This window comes from Stegostoma tigrinum, chromosome 3 (assembly GCF_030684315.1).
Source record: "Stegostoma tigrinum isolate sSteTig4 chromosome 3, sSteTig4.hap1, whole genome shotgun sequence".
Classification (NCBI taxonomy): Eukaryota; Metazoa; Chordata; class Chondrichthyes; order Orectolobiformes; family Stegostomatidae; genus Stegostoma; species Stegostoma tigrinum.
In genome coordinates this window covers 87,467,154-87,481,044 of record NC_081356.1, presented here as the reverse complement: position 1 = coordinate 87,481,044, position 13,891 = coordinate 87,467,154, and the positions used below count along the sequence as shown (strand labels likewise).

The 13,891-nt window shown below is 44.3% G+C and overlaps 1 protein-coding gene across 4 annotated transcripts in view; it reads right to left on the bottom strand.

Annotated features, from left to right (window-relative positions):
- erap1b (endoplasmic reticulum aminopeptidase 1b) overlaps nt 1–8,965 on the bottom strand; it is an 80,192-nt gene extending 71,227 nt beyond the window's left edge. The window contains exons 1-3 of one of the 4 annotated variants that reach the window (XM_048526893.2): nt 8,917–8,965; nt 6,655–6,804; nt 5,729–5,814 (exon numbers count right to left, since the gene is read on the bottom strand). The gene's annotated coding sequence lies outside the window, so the exon portion shown is untranslated. Of the gene's footprint in view, nt 1–5,728; nt 5,815–6,654; nt 7,136–8,916 lie in introns of those variants that run through there. The other 3 variants (XM_048526894.2, XM_048526891.2, XM_048526892.2) reach the window with 3 other exon arrangements.
- Nucleotides 8,966–13,891: the final 4,926 nt, after the last annotated feature.

The following is a 13,891-nucleotide window of genomic DNA, read 5'->3' as shown; positions in this document are numbered from 1 at the left end:
GTTGGCAGTTAGGGATATAATTGCAATTTGGCATTCATTTCAAGACAGCTAGAATACAAGAGCAGAGATGTATGGTTGAGGCCATAAAAGGCTGCATTTGGAATATTGGCAGCTATTGTGAACCCTGTATCGAAGGAAGGATGTGCTGCTGTTGGAGAGGATCCTGAGGAGGTTTAAGGAGGTCCAAGTTTGAAGGGTTTGTCATATGAGGCGTTGTTGAGGACTTTTGGTCTGTTCTCACTGGAGTTTGGAAGGATGAGAGGAATTTCATTAAAACTTGCAAAATACTGTGAGGCCTGGATAGATTAGACATAGAGAAGATGTTTCCACTCGTAAGAGAGACCAGGACCCAGGGGCACTGCCTCAGAGAGTAGGGATGATCCTTCAGGACTGAGATGAGGAAGAATTCCTTCAGCCAGAGGGTGGTTAATCTGTGGAACTCATTGCTGCAGTAGAGTGTGGAGGCCAAATCATTAAGTGCATTTAAGACAGGTAGATTCTTAATTAGTAAAGGGATCAAGGGTTATGGGAAGGCAGGCAGGAGATTGAGCTAAGAAACATATAGTTATGATTGAATAGCAGAGCCAATTCAATGGTCCAAGTGGCCTAATTCTGTTCCTATATCCTACAGTCTACATTGTGATAAACAGAAAATTTGATTTTGTTTTAGATGTATTCCCCTTTACTGGTCATGATAGGAAAATTCCTGGGCAAAATGATGTACTTTGGCTGCTTTGTTGTTGCTGACGTGCAATGAAATCTCAGCTCTCATACATAAATTGAATATTTTCCTCATGAATTTTGATCTTACTGGTGAGGGGGATTGCAAATCTGAGAACAATTTGATAAATGTTTACATTTTTAAAAATAATAAAATTTCAAGTAGAATTCCATTGGTACTGTATGATCTATAAAGGCCACTAATTTTACATATTGTGTTAAATAAACAAAAAGCCAACAAGTACTGATGCTGCCTGGCCAGCTGTGTTCTTCCAGCTCCACGCTCTGTTACCAAAAACACACAGCCTGGTTTGCTGTGTTTCAGGTATGCACTTACAGAGTACATGATGGTGGCACTCAGGAACTGTTCAGTGTTTCACATACTAGTAACTACTTTGACATTCAATGTAGGCAAATACATCTAACATATCATACAGAGATAATGGGAACTGCAGATGCTGGAGAATCCAAGATAGTAAAGTGTGGAGCTGGATGAACACAGCAGGCCAAGCAGCATCTCAGGAGCACAACGGCTGACGTTTTGGGCCTAGACCCTTCATCAGAGGGGCATGGGGAGAGGGTTCTGGAATAAATAGGGAGAGAGGGGGAGGCGGACTGAAGATGGATGGAGGACAAGATAGGTGGAGAGGAGAGTATAGGTGGGGAGGTGGGGAGGGGATAGGTCAGTCCGGGGAGGATGGGCAGGTCAAGGAGGTGGGATGAGGTTAGTAGGTAGGAAATGGACGGGATAGGTGAGAGGAAGAACAGGTTAGGGAGGCGGGGACGAGCTGGGCTGATTTGGTGATGCAGTGGGGGGAGGGGATGAGCTAGGCTGGTTTTGGGATGCAGTGGGGGAGGGGTCTAATGGGATATTATCCTCGAATGACAAGAGAAAATGAACATAAAGGATATTATGCTTCAGTTTTGCAGGGCATTGGTAATGCCATAACTCAATTACTGCATGCAGTTCTCTTCTTGTTTAAAGCAAGATGTAAATGTATTGGAAGCATTTTACTTCAGATCGAGACTGGGAGTCAATGAATTGTTTTGAGGATAGGTTGTAAATGAACTTGTTTCCACTGCACTTCCTACTTTGAGGAGGCATGGTGGCACAGTGGTCACTGCTGCCTCACTGCACGAGGAACCTGGATTCAATTCCGGCTTTGTGTGATTGTGTGGAGTTTGCACTTTCTCCCCCATCTGCATGGGTTTTCTACCACAATCCAAAGTTGTGCAGGCTAGGTGGATTAGCTATGATAAACGTGGGGTGATGGTGTGGTTCTGGGTGTGATGCTCTTTGGAGTGTCAGGCAGCCTCAGTGGGCTGAATGGTCTCTATATGCACTTCAGGGATTCAATTCTATGATTCTACTGCAATTGAAAAGAGGGCTGATGACTGACATGCACAAGACTCTGAACAGTCTTGACAAAATAGATATGGAAAGAATGTTTCCTCTTGTGGATCAGTTCAGAACCTGAATAGAATGTTTAAAAATTAGGAATGACCCCTTTTGGACAGATGAAGAGAATTTCTTTTTCATCAGAATGTTTTGTGACTTTGCAACTCTGCCTCAGAGGGCAGTAAAAGCAGGGTCATTAAATCTTATTAAAAGGCAGAGGTAGTTAGATTCTGCTAGGCAAGGGAATCAAAGGTTATCAGGGGTAGATGGGAATGTGGAGTTTGAAACAAACTGATCGGCCATGTTCTACATAAAGGTGCAGCAGGCTAAGGGAACAGAGGTAATGGGAACTGCAGATGCTGGAGATTCCAAGATAATAAAATGTGAGGCTGGATGAACACAGCAGGCCAAGCAGCATCTCAGGAGCACAAAAGCTGACGTTTCGGGCCTAGACCCTTCATCAGAGAGGGGGATGGGGGGAGGGAACTGGAATAAATAGGGAGGGAGGGGGAGGCGGACCGAAGATGGAGAGTAAAGAAGATAGGTGGAGAGGGTGTAGGTGGGGAGGTAGGGAGGGGATAGGTCAGTCCAGGGAAGACGGACAGGTCAAGGAGGTGGGATGAGGTTAGTAGGTAGCTGGGGGTGCGGCTTGGGGTGGGAGGAAGGGATGGGTGAGAGGAAGAACAGGTTAGGGAGGCAGAGACAGGTTGGACTGGTTTTGGGATGCAGTGGGTGGGGGGGAAGAGCTGGGCTGGTTGTGTGGTGCAGTGGGGGGAGGGGATGAACTGGGCTGGTTTAGGGATGCAGTAGGGGAAGGGGAGATTTTGAAACTGGTGAAGTCCACATTGATACCATATGGCTGCAGGGTTCCCAGGCGGAATATGAGTTGCTGTTCCTGCAACCTTCGGGAGGCATCATTGTGGCACTGCAGGAGGCCCATGATGGACATGTCATCAAGAGAATGGGAGGGGGAGTGGAAATGGTTTGCGACTGGGAGGTGCAGTTGTTTGTTGCGAACTGAGCGGAGGTGTTCTGCAAAGCGGTCCCCAAGCCTCCGCTTGGTTTCCCCAATGTAGAGGAAGCCGCACCGGGTACAGTGGATGCAGTATACCACATTGGCAGATGTGCAGGTGAACCTCTGCTTAATGTGGAATGTCATCTTGGGGCCTGGGATGGGGGTGAGGGAGGAGGTGTGGGGACAAGTGTAGCATTTCCTGCGGTTGCAGGGGAAGGTGCCGGGTGTGGTGGGGTTGGAGGGCAGTGTGGAGCGAACAAGGGAGTCACGGAGAGAGTGGTCTCTCCGGAAAGCAGACAGGGGAGGGGATGGAAAAATGTCTTGGGTGGTGGGGTCGGATTGTAAATGGCGGAAGTGTCGGAGGATAATGCGTTGTATCCGGAGGTTGGTAGGGTGGTGTGTGAGAACGAGGGGGATCCTCTTGGGGCGGTTGTGGCGGGGGCGGGGTGTGAGGGATGTGTCGCGGGAAATGCGGGAGACACGGTCAAGGGCGTTCTCAATCACCGTGGGGGGAAAGTTGCGGTCCTTAAAGAACTTGGACATCTGGGATGTGCGGGAGTGGAATGTCTTATCGTGGGAGCAGATGCGGCGGAGGCGGAGGAATTGGGAATAGGGGATGGAATTTTTGCAGGAGGGTGGGTGGGAGGAGGTGTATTCTAGGTAGCTGTGGGAGTCGGTGAGCTTGAAATGGACATCAGTTACAAGCTAGTTGCCTGAGATGGAGACTGAGAGGTCCAGGAAGGTGAGGGATGTGCTGGAGATGGCCCAGGTGAACTGAAGGTTGGGGTGGAAGGTGTTGGTGAAGTGGATGACTGTATCGGCGCCGCCTCTTGCTCCCCAGAGGAGCTCGAACAGTTCATCCACTTCACCAACACCTTCCACCCCAACCTTCAGTTCACCTGGGCCATCTCCAGCACATCCCTCACCTTCCTGGACCTCTCAGTCTCCATCTCAGGCAACTAGCTTGTAACTGATGTCCATTTCAAGCTCACCGACTCCCACAGCTACCTAGAATACACCTCCTCCCACCCACCCTCCTGCAAAAATTCCATCCCCTATTCCCAATTCCTCCGCCTCCGCCGCATCTGCTCCCACGATAAGACATTCCACTCCCGCACATCCCAGATGTCCAAGTTCTTTAAGGACCGCAACTTTCCCCCCACGGTGATTGAGAACGCCCTTGACCGTGTCTCCCGCATTTCCCGCGACACATCCCTCACACCCCGCCCCCGCCACAACCGCCCCAAGAGGATCCCCCTCGTTCTCACACACCACCCTACCAACCTCCGGATACAACGCATTATCCTCCGACACTTCCGCCATTTACAATCCGACCCCACCACCCAAGACATTTTTCCATCCCCTCCCCTGTCTGCTTTCCGGAGAGACCACTCTCTCCGTGACTCCCTTGTTCGCTCCACACTGCCCTCCAACCCCACCACACCCGGCACCTTCCCCTGCAACCGCAGGAAATGCTACACTTGTCCCCACACCTCCTCCCTCACCCCCATCCCAGGCCCCAAGATGACATTCCACATTAAGCAGAGGTTCACCTGCACATCTGCCAATGTGGTATACTGCATCCACTGTACCCGGTGCGGCTTCCTCTACATTGGGGAAACCAAGCGGAGGCTTGGGGACCGCTTTGCAGAACACCTCCGCTCAGTTCGCAACAAACAACTGCACCTCCCAGTCGCAAACCATTTCCACTCCCCCTCCCATTCTCTTGATGACATGTCCATCATGGGCCTCCTGCAGTGCCACAATGATGCCTCCCGAAGGTTGCAGGAACAGCAACTCATATTCCGCCTGGGAACCCTGCAGCCATATGGTATCAATGTGGACTTCACCAGTTTCAAAATCTCCCCTTCCCCTACTGCATCCCTAAACCAGCCCAGTTCATCCCCTCCCCCCACTGCACCACACAACCAGCCCAGCTCTTCCCCCCCACCCACTGCATCCCAAAACCAGTCCAACCTGTCTCTGCCTCCCTAACCTGTTCTTCCTCTCACCCATCCCTTCCTCCCACCCCAAGCCGCACCCCCAGCTACCTACTAACCTCATCCCACCTCCTTGACCTGTCCGTCTTCCCTGGACTGACCTATCCCCTCCCTACCTCCCCACCTACACCCTCTCCACCTATCTTCTTTACTCTCCATCTTCGGTCCGCCTCCCCCTCCCTCCCTATTTATTCCAGTTCCCTCCCCCCATCCCCCTCTCTGATGAAGGGTCTAGGCCCGAAACGTCAGCTTTTGTGCTCCTGAGATGCTGCTTGGCCTGCTGTGTTCATCCAGCCTCACATTTTATTATAAGGGAACAGAGGGTCTAGTTCTGTCCAAACTTCATATGTTCATTTCTGGAGGCCCTGAAGAGGATCATGAACACCTAATTAAGTTGTTGCTACTAACTAAATAAAGCACATGCTTAAAACAAACTGTAAGACAACACAGTTTCACATACCAAGAATGTGTATCAAGAACACAGGAAATTAATGATTTAAAGCACAAACACAAAATAGTGGATGTCAGCAGTGAAATGCTACTGTGCCTCATGCATCAATATTTGTCCAGGATCTGATAAAGACAAAATATTACCTCAAAAACAAGTTGCATTTATGGAGCTTTGACATAGGAAAGCATCACAAGGTTCTTCACAGAAGAAGCAGCAGACCAAAAACTAGCTTAAAAGGAAAAGATATTAGGTCACAATATTAAAAGAGTAGTTGAAAGGTACTGAGATGGAAAAGTTGAGAGAAGGACTTCCAGAATTGAGCCCTAGACAGGTTGAGGCACAACTGCTGACTGTGAGCTGACAGTAGTCAGAAAAGAAGCAGGAATTGGAGGAAGGAAGAGATTTGGGAAGGGGGGGGCGTGGGGATAAATGGAGAGACTGTAGTGAGGATGAAGTAGACGATAGTAAACAATCTGAATAGAGACAAGGGCTAGTAATTTAAACTCCAAGTGTCAGTGGATCCAATACCAACGTAATACAGGGTCTTGTTTTTATTGAGATACTCCTTGACTTTTAAACAGAAACTTCAAACTGTAACTACTTTTATTTAAAAACAACGTGGAGTTTCTTGTTCAATTCTTGTCCCAACTGGATATTATGAATGATTAGTTTTAGACATGATACTGACTTAATTGTGCTCGTGTCTGAGGGAGAAGCATCCATCTGTCGACAGTGCTTTAGGATTTTATCTTAATTTATCCCGCGAGAGAAACGGATTGTGAAGCGGGAAGAGAGTCCATTCGGCTTGTGTGGGCTACTCGGAAGTCAGCCACATATAGTCAACAGCGGCCTCCGTTAGCCGGATAGCTGGCCCTGGAACATAGTGTGGAGGAGCCAGGGTGAGCGGGCCGCACCGTGCTCCCCACCCCCCAGAAGGCTAGCTTAGGCCAGCTCACCCCCCCCCCCCCCCCCCCCCACCACCACCGCCGGACGGCCGTGGCCACTCATCGACCTGTGGATTCACTTGAAACACGCTGCCCTTAATCTAACCGTACAGTTTTAACTTTACCTTTAGCAACAAAGCGGCGTTCTCGGACGAATGGACGGAAGGCTTTACGTTTGTGCGCTGCCTCCGATCCTGCGGGTTCTGGGCCTCATCAGAAGTGAAAGTGAAATTGCAAGAATCGCAAATAGTCCTTGGACTGTGGGAGATAACCATCTGTTTAAACAAAGTATGTTACAACATGCTGCACAGTAACATTAAATCGAACAAAGTGTCAGTAAAATGAAACATGTAGAAACCAGGCAGCGCCGGCTTCGTCCGTCATTGTAAGCACCCTGAAGAGTTCATCGTTGGGACCTGGATTTTGCAAGCGCAATACACAGAACTGGTCTGAAAATGTGTGTCTCGGCCCGAAACGTCAGCTTTTGTGCTCCTGAGATGCTGATGGGCCTGCTGCGTTCATCCAGCTCCACACTTTGTTATCTTGGATTCTCCAGCATCTGCACTTCCCATTATTTCTGAAAATGTGACTTTCATTTTACTCATGTCAAGTTACAGCCAACTTCCAGATTCCATTACAGTGCACTTAACCTTAAAACGTGTGCAGACCAAAAAGATAATGTGTTAGCATGTTTTTTTAATTCGTTCATGGGATGTGGGCATCACTGCCTGGCCAGTATTTATTACCCATCTCTAATTGCCCTACAAAAGGTGGTAAGCCACCTCGAACTGCTGCAGTCCGTGTGCTGTAGGTATTAGAACACTGCTGTTGTCCACGATTTTTGATTCATTGCGTGTGAAGGAACAGTTAGGATGGTGAGTGGCTTTCAAGGGCACTTGCAGTTAGTGGTATTCCTATGTATCTACTGCCTTTGTCTTTCTAGGTGATAGCAATTGTGGATCTGGAAGATGCTGTCAAAAGTTGAGTTCTTGCAGGAAATTACTGTGCTGTTTTGCATTGTCAAAGGAGTGAACATTCAAGGTGTTAGATAGGGCACTGATCAAGTGGGATGTTTTGCACTGAATGGTGATAAGCTTAGAATGTTGGAGTTGCACTCATCCTGGCAAGTAAGGAGTATTCAATCACATTCCTGACTTCTGCCTGTGGATCATGGAAACGCTTTGAGAGTCAGGAAGGGAGTTACTCAATACAAATTCTCAGCCTCTGATCCGCTGTCATAGCCGCAATACTTATATGATTGGTCCAGCTCAATTTCTTGTCAATGGTGACTGCCAGTATTCAGCTATGATAATGTTGAGATGGGACCCGGTTGAGGCATATAAGGTTGTGAGGGTCACGGACAGGGTGGGTAGGAACCATCTATTCCGCTTATTCAACGATGTGGTCCAAGTGCTGGAAAGTTGGACTGGTATCGGTTGTATAGTTTTTGTTGGTGCAAACTCAGTGAGCCTCTTCTGTACTGCATGATTCTGTGGTTCTAGGACCTGATTATTGGATTTATTCCATGAACTTCATTCCCAAGACTTCTAATTTATGCCGGCAAGGGAAAAGGGTGCAGGTAGCAACCCCACATTCTTCACTGCTAACCTGGCTGGCTCCACGCTGGGGACAGACATCTCCCACTGATGTTGAGAGAATATTGCCGGCTCTGAAACATCTGCTTTTGAAACAAAAAAAATCCAACTGGAAACGTAACTGAAGGAAATTATTCTTTCTCTAATAATTTCGGTCAACAATATTGATCTAATTTATTTAATCCTGTCTTGCACAGTCTAAGACAGTCCTTAAGAAAATTAAATGACAGGTGGCATGCCTATGTAATTAAGCAACACTAACCCCAAGCAAGGAAGGAAAGCTCATGATACTTAGAATTGAAACTTAATAGGACATCCCTACTCAGAGTAGTAAGGATATGGAATGCCTCACCTGCGACAGTAGTAGACTCACCAAGTTTAAGGGCATTTAAGTGGTCATTGGATAAACGTATGGATAATAATGGAATAGTGTAGGTTAGATGGGCTTCAGATTGGTTTCACAGGTCAGCACAACATTGAGGGCCGAAGGACCTGTACTGCGCTGTAATGTTCTATGTTCTTTCTGAGGCGGTTAAGCACCTCATCAATATCCACTATTAATGGATTCAGCTCCTCCCATTAGAGTACACTAACAGGGGCCTTCTTGAGGCAGGGTGGTAGTATCCCTACCCCTTGACAGGGAGTCCTACATTCAAATCCTGCCTGCTCCAGAGGTGTACAATAACAGCAGGTTGATTCGAAATACGTGTTGATTTTTAAAAAGTACACTGATGTTCTATAGCTTTCAATAACTGTTAAACAGTCATGTGAAATCTGTTCAAGATCACTGACCTGATTTCCTTTACTCCTTTTCAAGATGTGTCAGACAATTGTGGTTAGGCTGAAAAATAAAATGTAAACCACAGGACCATAAGACATAGGAGTGGAAGTAAGGCCATTCGGCCCATCAAGTCCACTCCGCCCTTTAAATCATGGCTGATGGGCATTTCAACTCCACTTCCCTGCATTCTCCCCATTGTCCTTGATTCCTTGTGAGATCAAGAATTTGTCGATCTCTGCCTTGAAGGCATCCAACGTCCCGGCCTCCACTGCACTCCGTGGCAACGAATTCCACAAGCCCACCACTCTCTGGCTGAAGAAATGTCATCATATTTCAGTTTTAAATTTACCCCCTCTAATTTTAAGGCTGTGCCCACGGGTCCTAGTCTCCCCACCTAACGGAAACAACTTCCTAGCGTCCACCTCTTCTAAGCCATACGTTATCTTGTAAGTTTCTATTAGATCTCCCGTCAACCTTCTAAACTCTAATGAGTACAATCCCAAGATCCTTAGCCATTCATCATACGTTAAATCTACCATTCCAGGGATCATCCGTGTGAATCTCCGCTGGACATGCTCCAGGGCTAGTATGTCCTTCCTGAGGTGTGGGGTGCGAAATTGGACACAGTGAAAAAATTTCCATCCATCTCAGAAAATATAAAACACAACAAATTCTCAGGAAAGTTTTAAAAAATGGAAAATTGAAAAATCTTGAGAAATTGGAGAAATGTAATTCTGCACCAGCCCTCACCTCATTTTTACACATTGTAAATTCAAGGACCCAGTTGCATAATTAGGAAATCACAAACAGTACCGAAATTCTTCCAAAAAGATGATTAAATAAAACTTAACTCATTCAATAAATAGTTTTCCAGTAGCTAAAACAGACCAAATATCTAAGTAGATTTCAATCAAGTGAAAAAACACACCAAAAAAGTATGCAATTGAAATAAAACAGAAACTGAATATTAGCTCATTTACATTCAATGGGAAAATTTAAATTGGAAATTAACTATTTAATGACCCCTGCCTACTTCAGTATCCATATGCTTTTCCAGTTTATTCGACAAAAATAGACAGGGAAATGATCATTCAAACTCATTTTTATCCACAAGAATTATTTTCAAACAATACGTTGATTTTGAAGTTCTGGAGAAACTTGGAGAAATATCTCAAGAACATAAGCTTTTAAAGAATATAGGTGGTATACAAAGAGAGATGGAAGATAATGTGAAATTCCCATTTAATCTAATGGCAGGACTTAATTTTACAATTTGAATTACCAGAAAGTTATCTCAAATACTCCATAAGAAAAGTGACAATTCTGTTTAAATCTTTATGCTATGCATTTACAATGACAACATTTACATCAACAGCAATGGGAATCGTGAAAAATAGTCATAACGTAATCTGGAATTCATGAATGAAATGAATGGAATAACAGGGCCCACTGCAGCTGGCTACAACCTGATAGGTAGGAATGGGACCAAGCAAAGACACACCCATCCAACCAGATGACAGATCCTTCAATCCCTAAATTTCACCCACATTAAAGAAATCTCTTAAAACTGGTCTGAGCAAGCAAATCTTTAGGCCTCTCATCCAAATCTATTTCACTAACTGTATTCTATTTTCTATCTTTTTGATAGTTGATACATTAAAAGGTAAATATCATTAACAATACATACTCTGATACAAATTTCCTTCTTTCAATACTTTGGTTATTATGCGGTTTCACATTTTCAAATTTGTCAATTCTAATTTCTATTTAAGAGATCATGTATTTAAAACTTATTTTTGTCAAAAACAAGTGCAATTTTCATTATACATTGTCTATATTCTGGTATGTGCATTTCATACTTGACAGTTACATTATTGGCAAGCAGATATGGAATAATAATGTCTTTGTTTCAAGGACAGGTTTGCTCCATTCTCTCATACCAAGCCCTAATTTCCATCACATTGTCAAAGCTCAAGAGATTATTCTCATAAATGGATGTAGTGTGTAGTTAGTACAACGCATGAAGTTAGTCCCACAGTAATATGGTTTAACAAATTAATTAGAAAGATCAGGCAGTAATTGTAATTAAATGAGTTTTATCAGGAATGACAGAAGCAAGAAAAGGATGCCAGCCTTTATAATCTAAGGAGGTTCCAAATTCACAAAAAGATTCACATTTAATTTTAGTGAAGAATAATTATTTTCCTGTACTTCTAAACAACTAATTTTCAACTTACAGAGAGTACAAATGTATATTTTGGAATTAATAAACATTTGCAGCTAATGCAGCAGCACCCAAAATAGAACTGATTTTCAGACTCTGTTTTTATGCAAAATCTGTCTTGGTATTTCACAGGAACATTATCCAGCAAAGTTTAACAAAGTCACAGAAAAATATTACAGCAGATGGCCAAACGCTTGCTCAGAGGTAGGTTTGAAAGATTGCCGTAAAGGGATGAAAGAAAAGTAGGGAATTTTAGGGGGAGAATACAGAAGATAGACCTAGGCAGGTTCGAGAGTTAGGGGTGATTATAGAGATAGAAAGAAGCAAGGTCTTCAAGGGATTGGAAAACAAGTATGAAAATTGCAACTACAGTTAGGCACTTTGTGCACAATTGCATTATCTCCTTGATATCAGCAATTCTGTGAAATTAGCTTTGATTCTATGGTGGGAGAGAAATTTCCATTATTTGTACTGATAAATTTATTACCTTGATATTATTAAGAAGTCATAGTGATTCAGATCCCGTTTAATATCTGCTGAAGCTCAAGGTTATACGCTGGGAGCATATGAGCAAAGCAGATCTTAACCATACCTATGCTATAGTTGCTCAGAGCTATTAATCTGTTAGGAATGTAAAGAATCTAACTGTAAATTAACTTCACCAATCCTATGACTGCCATTAGAAACTTACATATATTACCATTGGAAGTTCTTGTGATATAGTGGTGGTGTCCATACCTCACGCTCAGAACATTGGGTGTGAGTCCCACTTGAGGACTGTGTCCAATGTGAAAGTGAAGAAGAAAACTTTAAGATTTGTTTGGTAGCTTTTAATAAATATTTCTTGCATGTTTGTCAGTCACATGGTTTTACATTTTTAATTAGAGTAACAAATGGAATCATTCTTCTCTGGTGAAAATTTTGTCTTGTACGTAGGTGTTGCAAAGACATCCACAATTAACATATGAATCACTCAATTTACTCACTTGTGTTGTTAAATGCAAGTGTCTTAATATTGAAAACAAACTCTGTTTGGTCGTACCCTGTCTGACACATTACTGTGCAATTATCAGAGTGTGAGAAACTGCAAAAGGATGATGAGAGATTGGGTAAGAGTGAATATATGAAGAAGTAATTAAATCAGATTAAAATGGTGGGTTACTGAGAGGGGGAGAGACTCTGTATGCGTCATCATCTGATAAAGTGGTGACTATGTTGACAAAAGCCTGGATTTTCACCCCATCCAGCATGGTGAAAATGTCAAGTTAGGCTACAGATCAAATTCCCAGACATGACCCTTCCGTTGTTACGGGGCAGGAAGTGGTGTGATGTACATTTCATGCATGTTTCATGCAGGAAGTGCCTTTTAAATCAGCCGTTACTTTAATCCATTCAGGTTGTATTGGCTTTCAGGTGGAGTTACTGGCACCATTTGTATGTGTGCATTAGCTGTCCATTCTAGCAATTACTGTGCCAATAGACTGATATCCTGTTAAGGATTCACAGTTCCTCATATACTCCATGGATATTATGAGTGGACTCATCCCACTTACTAAGAAAGTCTTTCACCCTTTGACTCTGAGACGTTGTACTTCTATCCACTCCAAATTATTGCATGTGTAACTCAACAGTATTGGCCAATCTCTCATGCTGAGATGTTGTATGGTTGATCCCCTAGAGTAAAGTTGAGCCCATGACAGAGATCCGTTATTAACTGGACACAAAAAGTGGTGAGGTTCCAGCACATTGCAGCATCTTCATGATTCTCTTCCCTTCTTGGTGACCCTCTTCCAGCCCTGAATCTAAGAACTGTCATGATGTCCTGCGGTCCTGCTGCTATAATTTACATCCGCACCTTCTTAGTTATCACAGTTGGTTTTCAATGACGAACATTTTTTAAACCAACATTCAGTTTACTAGGATGTTGCCTGGTATGGTGGGAAGGTCTTACGAGGAAAGGCTGAGGGACTTGAGGCTGTTTTCATTAGAAGGAAGAAGGTTGAGAGGTGACTTAATTGAAACATATAAAATAATCAGAGAGTTAGATAGGGTGGATAGGGAGAGCCTTTTTCCTAGGATGGTGACGGCAAGCACGAGGGGGCATAGCTTTAAATTGAGGGGTGAAAGATATAGGACAGATGTCAGAGTAGTTTCTTTACTCAGAGAGTAGTAAGGGAATGGAACGCTTTGCCTGCAACGGTTGTAGATTCGCCAACTTTAGGTACATTTAAGTCGTCATTGGATGAGCAAAAGGGCGTACATGGAATAGTGTAGGTTAGATGGGCTTCAGATCGGTATGACAGGTCGGCACAACATCGAGGGCCGAAGGGCCTGTACTGTGCTGTAATGTTCTATGTTCAGTAGTCTTATTTATGAAAATATGTGACAGTTGGACTTGTGCTTTCATTTATGACTCCTCTGTGTGACAATGCTATCAATAATACTGTGCGGTGAAATGGGTCTTAAGCAGTTCAAATTAAAATGCAGTCAGCCAGATTTGTGTGATTGCATGCGATGTTCCCTCAGTTGCCCCAAGCCTCGTGTGCTCAGACACGTGGATTCTGGATCTGGAAGCCACTACCACACATGGATATTGGAGGCCAAGCAGCAACAGGAAAAAAAAATTGGAAGGAATGTAGCTTACATGCTGTAAAGCTTTCTGCATAGCATTCTATAAATTCTGCTAACAGCAGGGTGGGAAGGACAGCTCTCCTCAAATGTGTGGTGCCATGTATGTTGCAGCTGTCAATACAAAACTGCAT